This window comes from Platalea leucorodia (assembly GCF_965183815.1).
Source record: "Platalea leucorodia genome assembly, chromosome: 9".
Taxonomy (NCBI): Eukaryota; Metazoa; Chordata; class Aves; order Pelecaniformes; family Threskiornithidae; genus Platalea; species Platalea leucorodia.
This window is the reverse complement of record NC_138831.1, coordinates 23,113,071-23,126,810: the sequence shown is the minus strand read 5'-3', so window position 1 is coordinate 23,126,810 and position 13,740 is coordinate 23,113,071. Positions and strand designations below refer to the sequence as shown.

Genomic DNA, 13,740 nt, shown 5'->3' with positions numbered 1-13,740 from the left:
GTGGGCATGAGTGGGTTGCAAAGATTCCTTTTCAGTTCATAAAAACTAAGTAGTAGACTGTTATCATTAGTAATGAGCACTTAATTTTCCTTTCACTGCTACTAAAAGGTGAGTACAGGATTTTAACATAGTAAATGATGCCAGTTACAGGTACAGAGGCTCATGTTGCCAATCATTTGGGTAATATTTTTGCTTTGAACATTCATGATAAGCCTTTAAGATGGGTTAACTAATGTTAGAATAATATTTTCAATTCTGCCAAATTGTAGTGCTAGTTTGTAGATCAGATTGTTACCTGCATTCTTAGTAGTAAATGTCTTTGTCCATTTTTTTGAGTAGCGTAAGCACTCAGGAAGTGAATGCATCTTGGGTATCAACCAGAATAGATGCTAACTAGAAGAACGGTATTTTAGATTTCAAACTGCTTTTGTGTGTAGCTTCTGCACGTAAAATCACCTTTTAAGATGGATTAAGTTTTTCTTCTTTTGGCCTTTGTTCCTTTATTCTGTATATTTTTTTTGAAAAGTAATTGCCTTGAATGTTGAATGAAAGAACTGATTTACTACTGTTGCTAATCAACTCACTAAAGTAATTGCAAAGTAAGCACACACAGTGTATTTGGACAACAAGTCCCAGAACTTTTGTGTATATTCAAATAGTCAAGATAACAGTAGCTCGCTCTTTGAGAAGTTTGTAAGATGAAGGTTTCATACACTGATGAGCTGTTCTGTATTACTGCCTCTTAGCTTTATAATGAATATTGGTTTTGTTGTTCTTTCATGTTCACCTTGCTACTGGATATAAGTACCAAGGTTTTACTGATTGCACTGTAGTAGGATGATTTGATGGATTGCTATAATTATTGACTATTACTGGTAAAATGAACAGCAGTGGAAGTCCTTGAGGAAATATTTCAACTGTGATTTTTGGCCTGGGGAATTTCTCTTGTAAACTAATATATTTGTAGAAAAGGCAAAAACTTAACCTATTTTCTTTTGACTACATTTTTTTTTTTTTAGTATATTTTGAACATATATTCTCAATTTTCTTAAGCTTAAATGCATTCTTTTTGGTTAACTGTTGCCTAAGACCCTAGTTTCATTTTGGGTTCCACAGGGTAGGAATGTTGGGCTGGATTTAGAGAATTCAGAGGAAGTCTGATTCAGTGCAACTTGCATGTGAAGAAGCTGATATGTGTCTGGTTCTAATTTACATTCCTTTAGTCTTACCACTTAGACTTAATTAGATTTATGCCACTCTGCAGCTTCTAACTTATGCTGTCTCCGAGTTTGTCCTGTTGTTGTGCATATTGCACAGCAAAAACACTATAGTATGAAAAGCTGCGAAAAAGAAGAAATGAGTAGTCCAGACCAGTCACTGAGCTTGCACTTTCTCGTGTCAGCTTTTCTGGAAATGGCACAAGCCAGACTTCAGTCTGTGTTACAGAGTGGATACTAACAGCTTGAAGTTCAGCAATTATCCTTGAGCTTTCCAGCCTGGTATGCTGCTCCCGGAGTTTTTGCAGTGGTCCTGTCTGTATTTCTGTATCCCCTATTCACTTTGTCTAACACGTAGAATTCAACATAGAGTTTCTAATACTCCAGTCATGACCAGGAGTGCAAGAATTCCTCCCCCCTCTCTCCCCTGCCCCTTTTTTTTTTCTTTAAATCAGATTACTTTCAGATACTCGGTATCTGAACAAAGTACTGAATTCATTTCAGTGATATTTCTTGTATTTAAGTAATGCATACAGGTAATTTTATTGTTGATTCACTGGAAAAAAATCCAATTTTTTTTTGACACTTCTAATGATATCATGAAGTTTCCTGCTTCCAAAGTTTTGAATAAGGATTTCAGATTAATTTAGTTTCTGAAACACTTCTATCTTACCCTGAGTCTTATTTTTGTGCTGGAATAGAAGTTTGTCTAACAGATAACTCCTGATGCCCTTTGCACATTTCATGGTCAAAATTTTATCCAATTTTTTGAATGGTGAGCAAAGGAAATGTAGCTATACGCTATCCTGACATGACAATGCTACCAAGTAACTAGTGGTTAGATTCCATTAGTGAAACAATAAATCTACTTGTTAAGATGATTCAACTCATCTCAGATATTCTCACCGAAGCTATATGCCATATAAGAGTTGAAAACTGCTGATTTGTCACTTTTTCAAGATCATTTTAAGCAATTAAGATATCAATTTTAACTGTAATATCTCAAAATTATTCCTCTTCAAAGTACTTTACTATTACAGTTTTTATAAGAAAAATAAAGGAAGTCTTAACACTTCTCTGTCATCTAGTGTGAGAAGTATATGCATGATGCATATAAAATGTTTTTGAAGTTAGACTGTGTATGCTCCTACACAAGGTATAAAGCTAGCTGCGGTTGTTAGTGGTCTCTTACTCATACATATCAATAATTTTCACTACTTCTTGAAGGTGTTAGTACTATTTGTACACAAACCCTTGATCCTCTTGCAGACATCTTAAATTGCAAACTTTCACACCCTGATGTGCTTTAATCCCATCTCAGCTTCAAACTAATTTATATAAATCAGCAGCCTTCAAGTGCCTTCACTGAATCCAAGCAGTACAAATACAGGTTCTTGTTAAAAAACAAGGTGTGTTTCCCAAAGCTGGTAGGTATTTAATTTTATTCGTTTGTCGGGTGTATTCAGAGGAGGAATATTACCAGTATTTATGAATTTAATTCTTACTAACATGAAGGATCCTCTTATCTCTGTGGGCACTCACTACAGTGCCAAGTAATATAGAAGTGTATATACAAATCAGACGCTGTTTAAAACAAATACGTTTAAACTTAGCAGCACTTAAAGAAGTGAATGAGATGTATGCTTATGTAGATTTCCCAGAATGGTTATTGGTTTCTTAAACAAATATGACCTTGAGGTTTTTTTGATTTGGTTTGGTTTTTTGCAGCTGCACCGATGTCAATAAGGTTGACCTTCAGTGGTATGTGAGCACTATATGTTGCTTTCAATTGCTTCTGTTTTATTTCATAGTATATAGTATAGTGTATAGTATATATAGTATATAGTTATACATATATGTGTATATATAGTGTGTATATATATAGTATATATATAGTAGTATACTATATATACTAGTATAGTATATAGTATAGTATATATACTATATAGTTATACTAGTACACCATATATACACTATATACACACTATATATAGTATAGTATAGTTATACTATACTATACTATATAGTTATACTAGTACACCATATATACACTATATACACACTATATATAGTATAGTATAGTTATACTATATACTATATTTCAACAGCTCCCAGTTAAATCATTTTGCACTTGTTACACATTTGGTTAACTACTGTGTCATGGAAATGATTAATTATGGAGAAGAAAGGATTACGGTAATTTTGTATTTGTAACTATTACCACTGTCAATGTAAGCAATTATTTAAACTTATGGTATAGTGGATCTGTACTTAAAACAAAAAAGCTGAACAAAAGAAGACAGAGACTCCTGTAGAGGTGATAACAGTTGAAGGAGAGGATAAAGATATTTCCTAATGGAGTTCATTGTTTACTTATTGTCCAAACTTGGTCTTCCATTTCCGTGGAAGGAAAGCATACAACGATGTAATTATTAGCCAGTCATCTGGAAGGCTTGTCACTAATTGCTTACTTGTCAATAGTGAAGGGAAAGGATATAGGAAGTCCGTGCTGTTTATGAGCAGCTCTTTAGTGCCAGAGTAGGTGATGTGGAACTATTTTATATGTAAGTGGCATCTGTAAGGTTTTGCTGGGTTTTTTTCAGTCTTTATACAAAGTCTTTTTCAGTCTTTATATGAAGTGAACATCTGTAAGACCTGTGTATGTATGCTGTCTTTTTAACGTTATCATGGCTGGAAACCTTATCGAATGTGAGTTATTATACAATTGCAAAAATCAAGTTTAGAATTAGATGCTTGATACTACTCATTACTCTTATGTTCCTTTTCTTTTCCTATACTGTTCTTATTGGGGTTGTACTGATTTCTCATACGTTCAGGATTCAAGTTGGCTATTTTTAGAAGACCACAGTATAAGCTGGCAGTATTTAAGTAAAGACAAAGAATTACTGAAAGTACAGTTTTTCTTCCCATAATTGTGTTGAACAGCAAATGTTCAAACATTAAGGAGGATTATAATTTTGTATTTATCTCATATAAAAATAAGGGGTTTGATAACTGGTCTTTCAGTGATAAACTGTTTTAAAAGCGTAGTCTTGCTATTGAGAAAATAGTGAAGGAAAATGCTAACAAGGACTTGCAGAATGTGTTGAAAGCACTGTGTACTCAGCATGTGCTGATTTTATAGTAACACTTTACTTACGCTTCCCTCCAATATGCAAGTCCAGTTTAAGAATGTGGGAATGAATGAGAAAAAACATAGTTTCTCACTCTCTCAGGGTAATATAGTGAAAAGTCTGTTGCTGGCAAACAGAAGAAAATATGCTTCCACAAGGAAATGAAAGGTTTGGAAACAGCTAATAAATGGCACAATAAAGTCCTGGGTAATAGCTTTGCATTCTAATGCATTGTACCAAATCCATACCTGTTGAGTCTTGATTTATGTTTTGAAAAACTGATACAGGACTACATTTAAAAAAGAAAAAAAAAAGGGGGGATCTTTGATCAAGCCATGCTACTTGCACATGTACCATCAGTCGCATGCGTCATCCTTGTATGCATGGAAGCCTGGAATTGCTATTCCACACTTCTCGTCTGTGAACACTATTATTGTTTGGCAACAGTTTCTTTTATGTGGTTTAGTTTAATCCACTTCAAATAATTAAGCTAGACCATACAGTTGATATTTCTAGTACAGAAGAATTTTTGTGCTTTAAAATTCTGCCCTAATACCACTTTGTAATAAAACCCTCATGTAGACAAGACCTACAAATTAGTTTTTACTGTTCTTTGTTCATATCAATCAGTTCAGTTAGGAGAATGAATTTTGTGCTGGCTACCATCTCATAATTAATAAATATGCAACAATTAGCTGTTTCGGATAGCTGATCCTAAAAAAGATATTACTTTAAGGCTGAGTTGAGAATGATTTATTATTTTTTAACACCCTTGAAGAGGATGATGACTCTCTAAGCTTATTGTCTTTAAATATAAAATAAGCAATATTTATAGTAGACTGCGATTTGAATGTTGCTATTTGTCTTGAAGATATTAATGATGAAATATTTCTAGCATCACCAGGACTTTTCACCTACATTAGTGTTTGTTTTGTAAATTTATAGCAAACTATGGGCAGTGAGCCTAAGGCAGGTTTTAATATCAATGTTTGCAGAAGTTTAAATAGCTTCTATCCTACTGTGTGAACATGTAAATCGGCACTGAAAATATTTAAGATCCTGAACGTTTTTTACCTGACTAAAAGTGAGGAATTGCATGGAACTTGGTATACAAATGCAGTTAGTACGAAGACAGTGCCAACAATCAGTGTCGTTTGAGGTTTGCTTTTTGGAGAGGTTTTGGGGTTTTCTTTTTCTTTCTCTTTTTGCTAGAGATCCATCTGCTTCAGAAAAATGGGAAACAAGGACAGCATTTTTACACAGAAGTTGTTTAGTCTGGAGAAGAGGAGGCTGAGGGGAGACCTTATCGCTCTCTACAACTACCTGAAAGGAGGTTGTAGCGAGGTGGGGGTTGGTCTCTTCTCCCAGGTAACAAGCGATCGGACGAGGAAACAGCAAGCGATCGGACGAGGAAACAGCCTCAAGCTGCGCCAGGGGAAGTTTAGGTTGGGTATTAGGAAAAACTTCTTCACCGAAAGGGTAGTCAGGCATTGGAACAGGCTGCCCAGGGAAGTGGTTGAGTCTCCATCCCTGGAGGTATTTAAAAGAAGGGTAGACGTGGTGCTCGAGGACATGGTTTAGTGGTGGACTAGGCAGTGCTAGGTTAACGGTTGGACTCGATGGTCTTAAGAGTCTTTTCCAACCTTAACGATTCTATGATAAGTGAAATAGCAGTATCGTGTCACATTCCTTGTTGATTTTCTATTCACAAGTTTGCCCCATTCTGGGTAGAACTGGGAGGAATAATGTATGCTTGTAGTAAGGATAATAAATATTATATACCAAAATATTACTTAAAACAAGATGAAAAATTTCCAATAGAACGTAATCTTGTCATGTGGCTTGCCCTTTGTATTTTTATTTGCACATATATGTCCAAAATAGCAAATCTTGTAACGAAGAAATAAATGGAAAAGGTCTTAGCTGCATGTTGTATTTAAGAGATATTTCAGTATTACTTCTCATTTATGGAACATTTGCTTTAGGGGTGGAAGGGAATCAAATTAGTTCAATAAGGGCAACCTGGAGCATGTTTAGAGTTCTTTTGAAATCTAAAACGTGTTTGTATACTAAACCTTAATTCTCATATAGACTGCTTGGATGGTAAACTATTTTGCTTTCGTGCTAGAATTCTTCATTTTGTGACCCCAGTAACAGGTATAATGCACTTAATAGTTTAGTACATCACCACCTCTCTGTTTTGTGTTTATCATTTTGCTATTATTTCTGTAGTTTGTGATTTTTTTTTTTTCCACTGTAAAAATGTTGAGAATGTCAATGTTACCTGTAGTACTTGGTGCTGTACAAATACATGGGAAAAGGTAGTCCCTGTTCGCAAGACAGACGGTCAAGGACAGGAAGAAGAGCACCACTATCGTGATATGGGGCTGCTTCTGATCAGCCGGCGAGTCAGAAACAGAGATGCAAACTCAGGTTTCCTGATTCCTAGTTGTAGCACCTTATTCACCACACTGCTATGCTATAGCTTCTTTTGAACCCTGAGCTCTATTGGTGTGCAAAGCAACCTGGCAAAAAAGTCCTAGCAGAGTTTGATGTCATGAACACTGTTGCTCTGGTGGAAGTGGAATTTAGTGGGTAGGCAGTACTTCTCCTTTTCTGCTTGTTGCTTTTGGAATATTCGGGAAATAAATTGGTTATTGTCTTTTACAGTAGCTCATAGCTGCACCACAAAATTGCTCATAGGGAAACTATCTTTAAGAAATTCTTTGCTTTGAAGAGTATCATGCTAGTTTCTGTTCCTTTGCCTGGACAAGCTGTCAGTCACTACAGATAACCTTAAGATACCATTGCCAGCAGGACTGACTAAATCACTGTCTTGTTTTTTCCCAACTTAGGCTAGATAAAAATCTCCCATATAATGAAAAGGTTGTATGTGATGCTTCTACTAAAAATCTTTCTTCCAATGACTTTCAGGGCTCTTCCAGTAAATGGAGGAGTCATTTTTGATCTTAACCTCCTGCTTTTTGGTTTGTAGGACAATACTTGCTGAAATCCTACTTGGTTAGGTTGAGGGTAACACAGCCACGTTAACCCAGATTTTTCTTTTGCACTCTGTAAATAAATTTAACAATATTTTGTGTGCATGTTGTTCTTCAGTGCTGTCAAAGTTTGGGGATTTTCAATCAGGGTTTGTCACCTCTTGGATGTCTCTTATTAACCAGCCCAGTGTAACCTTTCATTTAGAGCTTGGCTGCTTCTTCAGAAGACTTTTCCCTTATTGGGTTCAAATAAGTGCTTTGTGGTTATTTCTCGTATGAAAATAAGTGGACTCTCCATATGGATATTTGTTTCTTCTTTTATGGTAAATTAAAATATTGATTTGGTTGTCTTTCTATCAGGTTGGTGATTGGATGAATATGTCTGTTGGTTCAGAGAGGAGGCAGATATTTGATATAGGCAAAGAGTTAGGTCTTGAAAATGATGGCTAAACTTTGGTTAGGCTTTGGTGTTCTGTAACTCAGTTTAATATAGTGAATTCTTTAATTGCAGAAATTAATACGCAATTAAGTAACTGAATAGCTTTTGTGAATTAGCAACTGTGCTTGTGGTCAGAACTTATCTGTGATGTCTAGCAAAAGAGAAACTTAAATTTTCTGCAGGAAAAGCTAAATTCTAGGAAGCAGTATCAGCAAAAACGTACCTTTGTAATCCCTCAACAGCTACGAGAGGTGTTTAAAAAGTAGACTTGTCAGCTAGTCATTTACGTAATGTTTAATTAATGGTAGGGGAAAAGAGGGAGTCCTGTTAGTTTTGGAGTGGAATTTGTGGCATAAATTTTTTTTTTTTTTTTTTTTTTTTTTTTTACTGAAAGGGGGAAAAGTATGGAAGTGTGATGTTTTAGTTTAGTAATAATGTGATGGAAAAACATATGTGATTTGGTCATTGAGATGCAGCCTGAATCATCTGTTGTTGCTGGATGAACACCAAAAGCTTTAAATAATAAATCTCTATGGGTAATAACATGCATAGTGTTCTGCTTTTAAATTTATGAACCATACAGACCAGAAAATACTAATATCTTCTCTGTTTTAAATATCAGTTAATCTATTTTTTAGTAAAATGCCCGCATGGCTGAATTCCTGACCTGCTTTTTGTCTTTCAAAAGCCTTTAGCTGTTTGTATTACTCAGTATTCCACAGGGTAGCTTCCTGTAAATGGTGTCAGGGCCATTTCATCATTTGTAGGGTTTTCTTGAAAGTAGGAATGTTAAATTGGATAACTGGTTGTTTGGGTTGTTTTGTTTTATTTTTTTTCAAATAAAAAATTTTTCTTACCTCCAGAAAGCTTCACCCTTTTTTTTCTCAAAGTTTATTGTAGCAAGGAAGTAAAGAATGAGTAGAGTTATGTTTTCAACTTGTTAAATAGGCTGGAAAATGGGGCAATTGTCTGCTTGGCGCCTAGATGTATTTTAATAGCAGTAGAACACCATTAGCATAATCAGTGGAGTGGTGGTAATGCCTTCAGGAACAAAAGTGTCTAAACATTTTTTTTCAAATTAATTTTAAAAAGCATTTGCAAGAGGTTCAGCTGCCTACAGTTTGTAAACATGTTGTAGCATCCGTCAGCATACCAGATGTTTCTACCCAAGCTGCACCAGCTCAGGAAATAGGCTGCTCAGAGTTCCTGAGCAATGTCAGCCAGACAATGTGTCTTTTCTTTCTGAATCCTTTTTAGCTAATTGGTGATAAAATATTTGCAGTGATTGGTGGCATTACCTCCAAGTAAATGATGTTTACAGAAACACTATCTCTTTAAATGTTGTTTGGCAAGTGGAAGGGAAGGAATCTTCTTACTAGAATGGAATTTGTTATCGGATACCAACCATTGCTCTGAAAATTGCAGCTGACTGAATACCATATTGTTAAGGGTGATAGCACATACATAACCGTATGGAACTTGTCAATGCACATGCTTCTAAATGATTGTAGTTTCTGAAATGCTATACTTGGAGCTTTGTGCTCAATTTGTGTATTTTACAATACTATATATTTGCTATATCCTGACTTTTGAAACAATGCAGGGAAATTATTCAGTCATTAGGTTTTGTCTGGTAAGTTTTCTGGCAGTGATTGAAATTACATAAATGGATTTTTTTTTTTTTTTTTTTTTACAGCTAGGCAGAATATACTAGCATGTGAAAATCTGGCCGTTCTTCATGTGGTAAATATTATTTGGCTTATTTCATTAACAAAAAAAAAAAAAAAAAAATTTTCCTTAATTAGAAATACTGCAGGCTGACTTGTGAAACGCAGGGTGCTTTCCCAGGATGTTCTTTCCTCATCTTTTAAGAGCACAGAGAATCAGGACAAGCTTGGAAATTTCGATGTCACACATGAAAAGCTAGTGTTCAGAATTAGTAAGAGGAAAGGAGTTAAAATATTTCAGAAATACTTTGGCTTCAGTATATTTACTACTGTTTATCTGCTTTTCCTTATTTAATTGTTTTGTAGGTACTTATTTCAACACTTTATCCTTGTGTCTGGAAATGTGAGAAATAGAGTGCTTTACGACTTCCTTGTTGCCTCTTGCCAATAGCTGTGTTGTCCCTCCCGTTGCTCGGGTTCTACCCACCAGATGCCATACATTCTGGAGTGACTGTAATTCATTTTCCAGATGGCAAAGCAAGGGCTTTTTGGGAAAGAGAATGTCTTTGCAATGTAACAGTTCTTAGTTTTGTTTATGCAGGCAGGCATATCTGGAGGTACCTTTTTCTGTAAGCAAATGAAAAGATGATATTTAAGAAAGGAGGACTGAGTGAACTGTGTTCAGTTAGGGTTTTAAAAACCTTATGCTGAAAAAAGGTGATTTTAGTTAAATACATAGTTTTTATACACACACAGTATGTTAAAACACTATTAATGTTGTAAAGTCAATTCTTTTAGAAGCAGTGCGGTGTTAAAATTGAGGTGGTCCTATACAATCTTTACTCCTTTTTTGGTTATACAGTCTTTAGTGAAATGATCATAGAATATTTACAGTTCTATTGTAAATAGAAATATGCAAGTTCTTAGATAATGAGCATATGTTTGGTATTTTCTTTTCCCTTTCTGAGAACCCAGATTTTATTTACGGTATGCCATTCAAATTCTGACCTGAAGGAGGAGGGATCTGAACATGGGTTTTCCAGTCCAAGATGAGTGTCCTAATTAATGGCTTATGAAATAAAAGGAGGATACAGTCAATTATCACACTCTGTTTTACTAACTCATGCCTTTTGTTCTGTTGTTTAAGGAAAAAAAAAAAAAAAAAGAAAAAAAAAAAACAGCAATACTTTGCTTCAGGCTGAGAAGCAGACACCAAAATAACTTGCTTTTAATTTTTCCCCTTTTTTGCTGCTGAAGCAAAAATCAATTACTTGTGTAAGCATAATTCTGGCTATAAATCTGCTATGCAGCTATAAACAATGTCACTACAGAAACTTCTGTGATCCATAAGCTTAAAAGGAGAAATGCTTCTTATTTAGCAAATTGAAGAGTGAAGAGTGATTTATTACTCTCCTGATTTTTTTCCCTTTCTGTTCTGATTTTAAACTTAATGATACATTCATTAAAAGGTCCCCAAAAACACTACGCTGTATTACAAGAGTATTTTTGTCCATCCACTACAACAGTATTGTATTAGCTGATAATAATTTCATAATACTGGAATTAAGTTTGCTTTAGATATATCTTTATTGCTTTGTAAGAGAGAGAAATTATATACAGTAGTTGGACAGAAATAGTCTTTTGTATGTTCTTGTTTTAAATCAAATTATTTTAGTACATGCACTAGGCTTAGTTTTCCTGGGTCCCTCACTACAAGAAAGACTTTGAGGTGCTGAAGCATGTCCAAAGAAGGGCAATGAAGCTGGTGAAGGGTCTGGAGCACAAGTCTTATGAGGAGCGGCTGAGGGAGCTGGGGGTGTTTAGCTTGGAGAAGAGGAGGCTCAGGGAAGACCTCATTGCTCTCTCCAACTACCTGAAAGGAGGTTGTAGTGAGGTGGGGGTCGGTCTCTTCTCCCAAGTAACAAGTGATAGGGCAAGAGGAAACGGCCTCAAGCTGCGCCAGGGCAGGTTTAGTTTGGATATTAGGAAAAACTTCTTCACCGAAAGGGTGGTCAGGCACTGGAGCAGGCTGCCCAGGGAAGTGGTTGAGTCCCGATCCCTGGAGGTATTTAAAAGCCGTGTAGACATGGTGCTTAGGGACGTGGTTTAGTGGTGGACTTGGCAGTGATAGGTTAACGGTGGGACCCCATGATCTTAAAGTTCTTCTCCAACCCAAATGATTCTATGATTCTATGAATCTATTCTATGAAACTGTGGCAAGAGCAGTAACTGCTTTTATTTTCTGGGTCGTGCCCATGTTGTCTGTTTGATTCATGTGAAAACATCTGTGTATTATAGTTGTAACTTTATTACTATAAATCTCTGGCCTTTATTCGCTTTCTTTAGAGCCGGATGTATCTGGCTTATAACAGCAAAAGAGTGAAAGTTCATTTATGGCTCCATCGGCCTCTTTCCAGTTTTTGTATCTCAGTGCACCTCTTGCTTAGTCTGACCTGGAAATCATTTCATTATATAAACACGCAAAAATGTTACTTTACCCTCTCTACTCACCTCAAAATCAGTAGCTAAATTAAGGACCTCCTTCAGTAGTTTTTATCCTCAGAGTTATCTCATCAGTAGACAATATAGTGGTTTTCAAACAGTGGTCTAGATTTCAAATACATTGAAGTTCAGCAGTGTTGGCCCATGATTGAAATCTGTGATCTTACTGTGCAGGGGCCTCAGTCTTTCTGAGAATTTCAGAATATATTTATTGCATAATGCTGGCACTTACCATAATTATATTGTTTTATGAGTTGTCATATTTACCTAACCAAACTATTCTTTTATTTCAAAATGATGAGCTCATTTTTAGAAGTTTTGTTGAATAGTTAATTAGCTTTAAATGTATTAACATTTATAGTAGTCCTTAATAAAATTGTTATAAAACAGTAATATTATGGGTCTCTCCAATAAAATATGTGAGAAACGTAGACTTAAGAATATAATTTTTCAATGTTTGAATATGAAGGAAAGTAATGGGCTTTCCACTGTCTTTTTCTGTGGAAAAGAAAAGCAATTTGGAAATTTTCAGTCTATCCTTTTTACAAAAACCTAGTAATAGCAATAACTGGTTACATGAATATCTTGTGGTTCCATGAGGCAGCGGGTCAGCTCTCTTGATCTGTATGACTGAACTTCTCATGACTCCCAACAGATGTTTTGCCTTTAAAGGTCAGTTTAACTTTCTGACCAGACTAGCTCCTTGCTTCCCAGAGCATGCCAACATAGTTAAGAACTGGAATGTAGTTTGACATCAGGAATGAAATTTCATGAATTTCTTTTTCACTTCCTTAGTTATTTAACCAAATCTCCTGATACCTGCTTTCATAACAACTGGTAGAGCATATTTTAAAAGGATAATACAATGTCAGAAGAAAAAGATTATACAAAGAATTAGAACGTGTTGGTATTCTCAATAGTTTAAGGCAGAATCATTGAAGTTCTAAGTAGTGTATTTTAGCTTGCTTGCATTACAATAGTATATAGAAGCATGGTTGTGCTAGGCATTGAAAAATATTCATAATTAAATTCCCATCCAAAATGTATAGTATGTGTATCTGTGATGCTAAAAACAGCCACAGAAGATTGGTCAATTAATGGAATAAAATATAATTCTTGAAAATGGAAGTGGCAGGAAAAATTTGCCCCTCAGAAGACCGGGGAAAGGCATGAAGTTTCAGCAAATTGTAAGCTCTCAGCCAGAAACTGTTAGCTCTTAAAATTAGAAACATTTGTATCATAATGTATTTTCAGGGAGAGTCACAATTTGCTTCTCTGTTGGAATATGAGATCTGTTTTCTGCAGTTTTTCACAGCAGAATTACACATCTTGTGACTGGCCAAAGCTATAGTAGGTATTTCGAAGGAAGTGTTTTCTGAACCATGGACAGTTACTTGTTGGCTCGCACCTGAAGCATGCCAGTTTAGCCGGTCTAACGTAACTGTCCTGGAATGTCATATGGATGGTGAATCTCTGCTGGCATTCCTGCAAGTATCTTGTCACTTTGTTTCATAGATTGATTGTGGAATATGTGAAAGAACATGTAGTAGGCTTGCATGTGTGAATTACTACTGTGCTTACTATGGTGCTCAATAATATGAGTATTTACTCTGTGATGCAATTTATAATGCCATTTGGCATCTGTGTATACATTTCGTCGGTGTACTGTATGAAAAGTTCAGTATTTTATCACCACTGATAAAACAATCGTTGTTAATAAAATAATCCTGCACAATATTGGTTTCTCAACCAGTAGCTTTGGTGAAGGGTTCAAGAACTCTA

The 13,740-nt window shown here is 35.5% G+C and overlaps 1 protein-coding gene across 2 annotated transcripts in view; it reads left to right on the top strand.

Annotated features, from left to right (window-relative positions):
• Positions 1–13,740, top strand: part of VGLL4 (vestigial like family member 4) — a 95,983-nt gene that overhangs the window by 8,331 nt on the left and 73,912 nt on the right. The window contains exon 1 of one of the 2 annotated variants that reach the window (XM_082322598.1): positions 9,512–9,532. The exons of the other annotated variant lie outside the window; for it this stretch is intronic. The gene's annotated coding sequence lies outside the window, so the exon portion shown is untranslated. Of the gene's footprint in view, positions 1–9,511; positions 9,533–13,740 lie in introns of those variants that run through there. 2 annotated transcript variants of the gene reach the window in all.